Source organism: Octopus bimaculoides, chromosome 13 (assembly GCF_001194135.2).
Source record: "Octopus bimaculoides isolate UCB-OBI-ISO-001 chromosome 13, ASM119413v2, whole genome shotgun sequence".
Lineage (NCBI taxonomy): Eukaryota > Metazoa > Mollusca > Cephalopoda > Octopoda > Octopodidae > Octopus > Octopus bimaculoides.
The window spans coordinates 23695604-23703834 of NC_068993.1; positions in this window are offsets into that span (position 1 = coordinate 23695604).

Consider the following 8231-nt stretch of genomic DNA (forward strand, 5'->3'; position numbering starts at 1 on the left):
ACACACACACACACACACACACACACACACACACACACACACACACACACACAAACACACATAGTGTATTGTTCCACGCTGGTAAGGTACAACAAAATGTACTCCATTTGGCGAGAAATAAATATTATTTAATAAACACAGTATATGTATTTATGTAATACTATTAGATTCATGTGCAGAGAGCATGCCAAATATATTTTTCAAACATGTGAGTTGTCCTAGCACAATCATCAGATACTATCCATGTGGCATAACGATCTAAATTTGGACGATAGCGTGCGAGAAAAAGCGAGAAATGGCGAAAATGAAGTAGATATAAAAACTAGAGTTTGATTTCCAGTTTTCAATCTTCCGCTCTTTATATCTACTTTTTTCTCGCCTTTTCTCGCTTTTTCTCTCATTCTATCGTCCCATTTTAGTTTGTTATGCCATGCGAAGAGTCTCTGATGATAGTTCTAAGAAACTAGGCGTTTGACATTGCTCTCAGCACATGAAACTAATAATCGCGCATAAATACATACATTGCGTTTATTAAATTATGTATATACATACATATATATATATATATATATATATATGTGTGTGTGTGTGTGTGTGTGTGTGTGTGTGTGTGTGTGTGTGTGTGTGTGTGTGTGTGTGTGTGTGTGTGTGTGTGTGTGTGTGTGTGTGTGTGCGCGTGTGTGTGTGTGTATGTGTGTGTGTATGTGTGTCTGTGCGTTTTGCATATATATATATATATATATATATACTATTATATCCTTGAATTTGGATATAGACTACACTGTAAAATGATATAACACTACAAAACTAAATCAGTAACAAACACGAAACAAACTTCTTCGATTGCCTTCACAAATGCGACTGCACGCACCACCAGTACGCATGCACCTTTATAAGTTTTAGGACAGTTCAGTTGCTATCCCACAAAGGTAGCATGATTTTACCACATCTCTTGGAAGTCAATATTTTTCTTTTATTTATTATATATTCATTATCACACTCCTCCCATTTTTTTACTTAATTCCCCGCAAATAAATTGGAATAATTTTTCGTTTTGGCTCTACTTCCAAAAGTTCTGTTTGTTTTTCTTTTTCTAGTCGATATACTTGTTTTTTTTTTTTTGGCTCTTACTTGAGCTATCGGGACGTCAAAAATATCATAAAGAAATTCCATTGGTTGTTCATAACTTATTTTCTCCTCCGTAAACTTTTTTTGTTTTCAATTGGTTTAGATGTCCTTTGTGTTCCCACGTATGACTTTTTACCATACACGTTATTTTTCCTAAACATTTACTTATTATATCTTCTTCCCAGCTCTCTTTTCCGTTTCTATATTTTAAAAAACACCTTGTAACTGAATTTGAAGTATTTTATCTTAATTTCGATGTTTCCATTTTTTCTTTTCTTCCAGGTAGTAACTGGTTAATCACTGACCAGATTTTCCTTTCCAACGTTCGTTCATCCGTTGACATTCCTGAAGTGGTGGTTTTGGGGTTAGGTGTTATTCGCTAGGCACTGAAGAATTGCGTCAATGCAGTATCAGCTAGTAGCTCATTCCTAGTCTTTTCAGTGCCGTCTTAAACGTGTCTTCAAATCGTTCCGATAGTCCATTCGATTTCGGATGGTATAGTAGAGTAGTAATATGCTCCATTGCATGAATTTTGCAAACGTTTTTTAATTCCTTCGACATGAACTGTGTTCCGTTATCAGACACTAGAGTGTCAGTGATGCCATATCGCGCAAAAAGTTCGTCAAGATATTCCATTGTTATTTTGGAGGTTGGCATCATACATTTACATATTTCTGGCCATTTCATGTAACTGTCCACAGCTATCAGATAATACCCTCCATTTAACAGTCCTGCGAAGTCTATGTGTAATCTGGACCAAAGTATGTCAGTCTTGGACCAAAGGTGAATTTTTATAGGTGGTGCAATTGCTGCCAGGGCACATACCTGCCGGCTTTTACCAATTTTCAATATCCTGATCCATATTCGGCCAGTACACGTAGCTCCTCATCATTGCTTTCATTTTCGCGATTCTTGGATGTCCCATGTGGAAGTCTTTTAGCATACAATTTTGCAAAGAAACAGCTATTATTACAACCATCTGGTTGTACATAAGTACGTCATCACATGTCGAATATCATTTTGAAACTGCGTTACGCTCGGCTATATGAGATTTCGTAATTTGTTTCTGAATTCACTATTTTTTTTCATTTATGTTATAAGCACAACCTTCTCGGCATTAATTTTAATTTCCTCCAATATGACTGGTAGTTGGCGTACTACGTTGTAGAGTATATTTTTTATTTCGATTTCCGCTTTTAATGCCGCTATTACTGTGTCTTCTAACGGTTCATTTTATTTAGGTATAAAAGTGCCATAATGAGAGATCCGATGTTAAAATTGTTTTAAATTTCTTCGAAAATTTATGGCACCTGTCCGACCAATACCATTTAACCTCTTTTTTCAATATGTTGTTTAGTGGTGTTCTTAGCTCATGTATGTTCCCTATATATGTTTGATAATAGTTTGCGAGCCCTAAGAGTGCTTTTAACGTTGTAACATTTTTCGGGGGAGTCATAATTTGTATTGCAGTCGATCTTGAAGGATCTGATCTGCAAACATCTTTATCGATAACTTACCCTAAATACTTTATTTCTAGCATGAAAAATTCGCATTTGACTCACTCCTTTGTTCCTTCAAATACCTTTTTGACATGTTCCTCATGCTGGCCACGAGACTCACTTTTTATGAGTAATGTCATCCAAGTAAGCTATAGCGAAATCCGTATCCCTTATGGGTGTTTATCGTTAATATTTTCGAACATTTCTCCTCGACTTGTATCTGTAAATACGCCTCCGACAAGTCCAACTCTGAAACAAATTTCTTCCATTGAATTTCGCAAAACTTTCCTCCGGACATGGTAATGGATAATTGTATGTCATCAGATATTCGTTATGCCTATTGAGAAATCAGCGCATACTCGTATTTTATTATTTTGTTTCTTTACATAAACAGTTGGTGATGCCCATTCTGAATAATCAATTTTTTCTATAACTCCAAGCCTTTCAAGTCTATCCAATTTCTCGTTGACTTGATCCAACACCGTGAAAGTTACAGCTAGCTTCGGTTTAAATACCGCCACAGCGTTCTCTTCCACTTGAAATTTTACTTTTGTCTTGGTGCATCTACCTAATTCTTCAGAAAAAAAAAACATCAGGAAAAATCTTTTTTAACTTCTTTTTTAACTCCTCCCATGCCTTAGTTGAACTGGCGTAAGAACCGTTTACATTATTGCAAAGAATATTTATGGGAATGTCCTTTAACTTAAATAGTTCCATCCAGTCTGTGCAAAATAGGTTTGTCGTATTTTTGAATACAAAATCTTTGGTTTTCAAAGTTTTTCAACGAAATGATAACTCATTTATAATTTCGCCCCAAAATCGCGATTGTTTCCCTGTAATATCGCGTAATTTTCGAAGATTATTTCAACGTAGGCTTTTTTATTATTCTTCCTGCATCATTGTTAATTTTCTTGATATTACTACCTATGTCAAACTGTAGTCTCGTATTCACATTATTTATTTTTATGGAGATAAATTTTCATTTTTGTGCCTCACTTTGCATTTGTGTTGACAATAAATTTTTCTCGAATTTCTTTATTTCGACCATAATGTGAATTCTTATGTCCGATTTTTCCACAGCCAAAGCATTTTATATTTTTATAAGGAGAATTTCTTTTAAAATGTATTTCTCCACACCCATACCATGTTTTGGTTCTTGACTGTTCTTTTTCTTTTTCTTTATCTGTTACAGGTCGACACATATATATTTGAATAATCTGTTTCAATTTTTTCTGCGTCCTGTTGTAAATATATAATCCTTTGGTATTCTTCAGCCACGGCCGGTAGAGTTAGTTTTGAATATTGTTCTAGTTTTGCCAATATCTTAGCCCGTTTCACTGCATCTTTTCTTGCAGTTAATCCTCGCACAAAGATTAGACATTCGAACATGTCCAGGATTAATTCATTTAGTTTAAAATTTTCATATTCACAGTTTATGATTTCGGCATACGTGACGAAATCCTCAGTTCCTTTTTTTTTTTTTTTAATTCAAGCACACCCAGCGAATATTAAATAGTGAACTTCTTTCACTGAATATTTTAGATAACAGGTTAATTGCTTTCTCGAAACAAATTTCGGATGGTTTTCTCGGCAGGATGTAATTACAATACTTTTCATGTTCTGCGGGTGATAATTTCTTCAAACGAAATCGTACATTCTTTCCTTCCGTCCAGATTTTACATTCTTCTTTGAATGTTCCTTCATATCTTCTGAAGTATGCAGAAAACGTAATCCCTTCTCCTGAATTATAAGTAAATTCTTCAATTGAATTAGCAATCCCGTCTGCCGAAAATGATCCTGAAATGTTTTTCGACTGCACCAATAATTTCAACAACTGTTGATTTTGCTGCTTTTGTTGTTGTAGTTGCTGTTGTACCTGTTGTTGCTGTTTCTGTTGTTCTTGTTGCTGTTTCTGTTGTTCTTGTTGCTGTTGTAGTTGCAGTTGCAACTGTTGCTGCTGTTGCTGTTGTTCTTGGTGTTGTAGTTGCAGTTGCAACTGTTGCTGCTGTTGCTGTTGTTCTTGCTGTTGTTGTTTTAGTTGCCGTTGCAACTGTACCAGGGAAGCTAATAGGTCTTCCATGCTAAGAACGTCCACAGTGAGTTTCGAATGTCTCGCCACCACTCTTATATCATTGAGTTTCGATATAGACTGCACTGTAAAAACATTATAACATTACAAAACCTAAATCAGTAACAGCGACCGTAACAAACTTATATCTCTTCCCAACGACTTCTACAACTGCCTTCATAGATGCGACTACACACACACTACACTGCACGTCGCACTGTCAGTACGCATGCGCCTTTATAAGGTTTAGGACAGTTCACTTGCCCTGCTACAAGATTGTTAGGATTTCCCCTTAACATATACACACTTACTCTCTCACACACACATATATACATATATTACTGAACATGTGCTTACATGTGTATAGGTATTTATGTTTGCTTTCGTTTGTGTGGTTCGATTTCTGTGTTAACATAATCTTAAGCGTAAAAATCGGAGAAAAGCTGCACGACGACCGATGTTTTTCATTTCTATTTCTTCGAAATTCCGTCACACAGATGCACCCAACTCATGCTTGCCATCGATATACAAACATAGCTCTGGCTGTTACACTCGTTTCCGGTTACCAACTATATCAATTTTTACAAGCACGTTACACGAAAAAATGTCAAGAAATTTACTCACAGCCAGGTTTCTCTAATGCTTGTTTCTTGGACAAAAAAGTTTTCCGATTCCTTATCTGTTTGACTATTCTATTCGTTTTTTTTTATCCAATTATTTTAAAAGCATTGAATATATATTATCAGCTGACTGTATTCAGATAGTCACTTAATTTGCTGCAGCTGCTACTTAAATGTTGAAATGCCAGTTACCTTTAATAAATAATATGCTCAACCAAAATGGCTTTCTCTCTGTATTTCAACAGCAATAATGAGATAACGTAATACGTTCAGTCTTTTTTTGTTTTCTTCCCTAGCTGCACGGTATATTGTCCTTATTTTGTGTATCTCGTTATTTTTCTAAACTAATACACATTTTACAATGCAATTTTTCTTTGAAAAGGAAAATTATTTTAACTATGTTGATATGAGCTATTGACAAAACGTTTCACGTTGAGCTACATATCTAATGCATTTCTGATTTACATTCTGGAATGGAAAAACATGTTTTATAAATCTTTACTGGTATTCTTAAGCTCTTCTTCTTCTTCTTCTTCTTCTTCTTCTTCTTCTTCTTCTTCTTCTTCTTCTTCTTCTTCTTCTTTAAAATTTACCTTCAACCTTTTATTTATTGAAAGCTTAACTCGAAATTCTTGCTGAAGTTACTATTTAACTTTGTTAGATGCAATTTTGTACCTCTATGGGTCGAGACCTAGATAGAGTATTAAAATGTGGTTCGCTGAATGGAAGAATCATTGCCACTTTATGACAGAATCATTAATCATTGTTTTTCTTTAGCAGTAACCTTAATCTATTTTGAAAAGTAATCTTGCTATTCTTTTTCTTTCTCTTTTTATGACATATGCTGGCCTTCATAAATTTTGAGCATATTGTCCATTATTTTATTCTCAATGGTTCATTTCACTAAGACATTCTATCAAAGACGGAGGAAAATACTGAAACACATTTAACTCTCTTTATTTGTATTAGCAATCGTGAAGCAGGAGTTAGGATAGTTTCGTTTCAGAATATTGGTGAGCTGACTCAAAGTTGATAAAAGATAATGTTGTAGGATATAGAAATAAATACATGATAAGAAAATTATGTATCTCCTTGTTATTTCAAATATTAAAACTTGTATGAACAAAAATAAATAATGCCTAAGAATGAGCAATTGAGTTAAGTACGTAATGAGATAATATTAAAATTTTATATGCATCAAATGTAGCGTAATAGAAATCAGTAACTCTACCGAAACGCGTTTTTTCAAGTTTGCATAGATAAATCTAATCGAGCTGATAAAGTGTTTAAATTGTAAAGGATTTCAACAAAGAAATAATGCTTTGGTATTATTTTTATATATTTTGTCGCATCACTTCATTAATTGACAGATTAAAGAAAAAAATTAACATTTAGCCCACATGTATTTTATGTTTCCTGCATAGCACCTTTCATGTCTAAGAGCATTTATAACTTGCCTGTTACTTCTTTCAATTTATTTGGCTTCTTGCGTCACATCTCCATTGTCTTTATCCAAAGAAAATATTATTCCGACAGAAAAAGAGTTGGCTAAAGGTATGGCAACTTAATATATCGAGTGTCACATAATGCCTTGTTCTATCATGGCCACAGTCTAATATCTGAAATAATTATATCAATGGTTTTCTCGGTGGTGGTAGTTGCAGGACATCAAGATCTTGCCTCATCTTCGAGACTCACCCTTCCCTCCTAAATTCAGCTGCCCACATTTGCACTGTTGACAAAGCTGTAGCGTCATTCCCTAACGTAGCAACCATGTCAGCATGAATTTTATTGAGGGATAAATACTTTTGTTGCAAGTACTTAGTAACACAACGATGCCAAATTTTGTCAATTTTCTAGAGAGCTCACTATTAGTTGCATTTGAAGTTTTCATTGAAGTGTCAGACAATTTACCTGAATAGACACAACGCAGTTATTGATAAAAATAGTTGAAATTAATGCATAGGTCGAGCATCCCTTCTTCATAGTCAGCTGATGGACGCTTCAGCCCAACCAGCCACGCCAAATATTTTTTTTTAATATAGTCCTTATAGACTAAGTAGCGTGGAAACATTTGAGAAACATAATAGTACGTTGATAACCAATGACATGAGCTTACTTAGAGGAACACAATATATTACCTAGAATGGATAATATGCATGTTTATTCTAAACACGTTTAGTGGGGTTCAGGCGCAAAATACGCTGGGCAGTGTAGTATATGGCTTGGGAGAATAACTTCTCACTTTTACAAGAGCAATGTGCTTAACACACTCGTCTCGTTGGTGCACAGTATTCTGGGAATGTTGTGGCAACATTTTGTGTCTCGTCAATCAGAAGCAGCCGGGAGTTTGATACTACCCAAAACCGTTGACTTTGGTTGTGCTTTAGACAAAAGTCATTGTTTGTTGCTCGATGCCAATTTTATAGGAATAGTTTTCAAACACTTCGATGTAGACTTTAGTAAAGAAAACATTTCGACTTACGAGGGTGGTCATATGATAATAGTCATTTGCACTGTGTATTGCGACATCTGGATTGAATACTTGCTTATTTATTCTTGACACCACTACACAGGTTCACATGCAAAATATGCTGGGCGTTGTTGCGTTATATCTTAAGGTAATAACTTTTCCCTTTTACGACAACGGTGTGTTGAACACACTTATCTATTTGACAAGTAATCAATTTGCTGAAAGCATAAAGAAGAACCAGCGAATTTAGGCACTGCTAACAATGAACATAACGCTGTTGCAGATGAGGTGTTTTTCTTTTCATTTTTCATGTGCTGCATTTATTAATACTCTTTTTGCTGTTGGTTGTGCTGGTGCTATTGTTCGCTTCCATGCTGCTACATTTACTACTATAATTCACTGCTGTTTTGGGGAGGTTTGGTGTCAGATATAATGGAAGACTC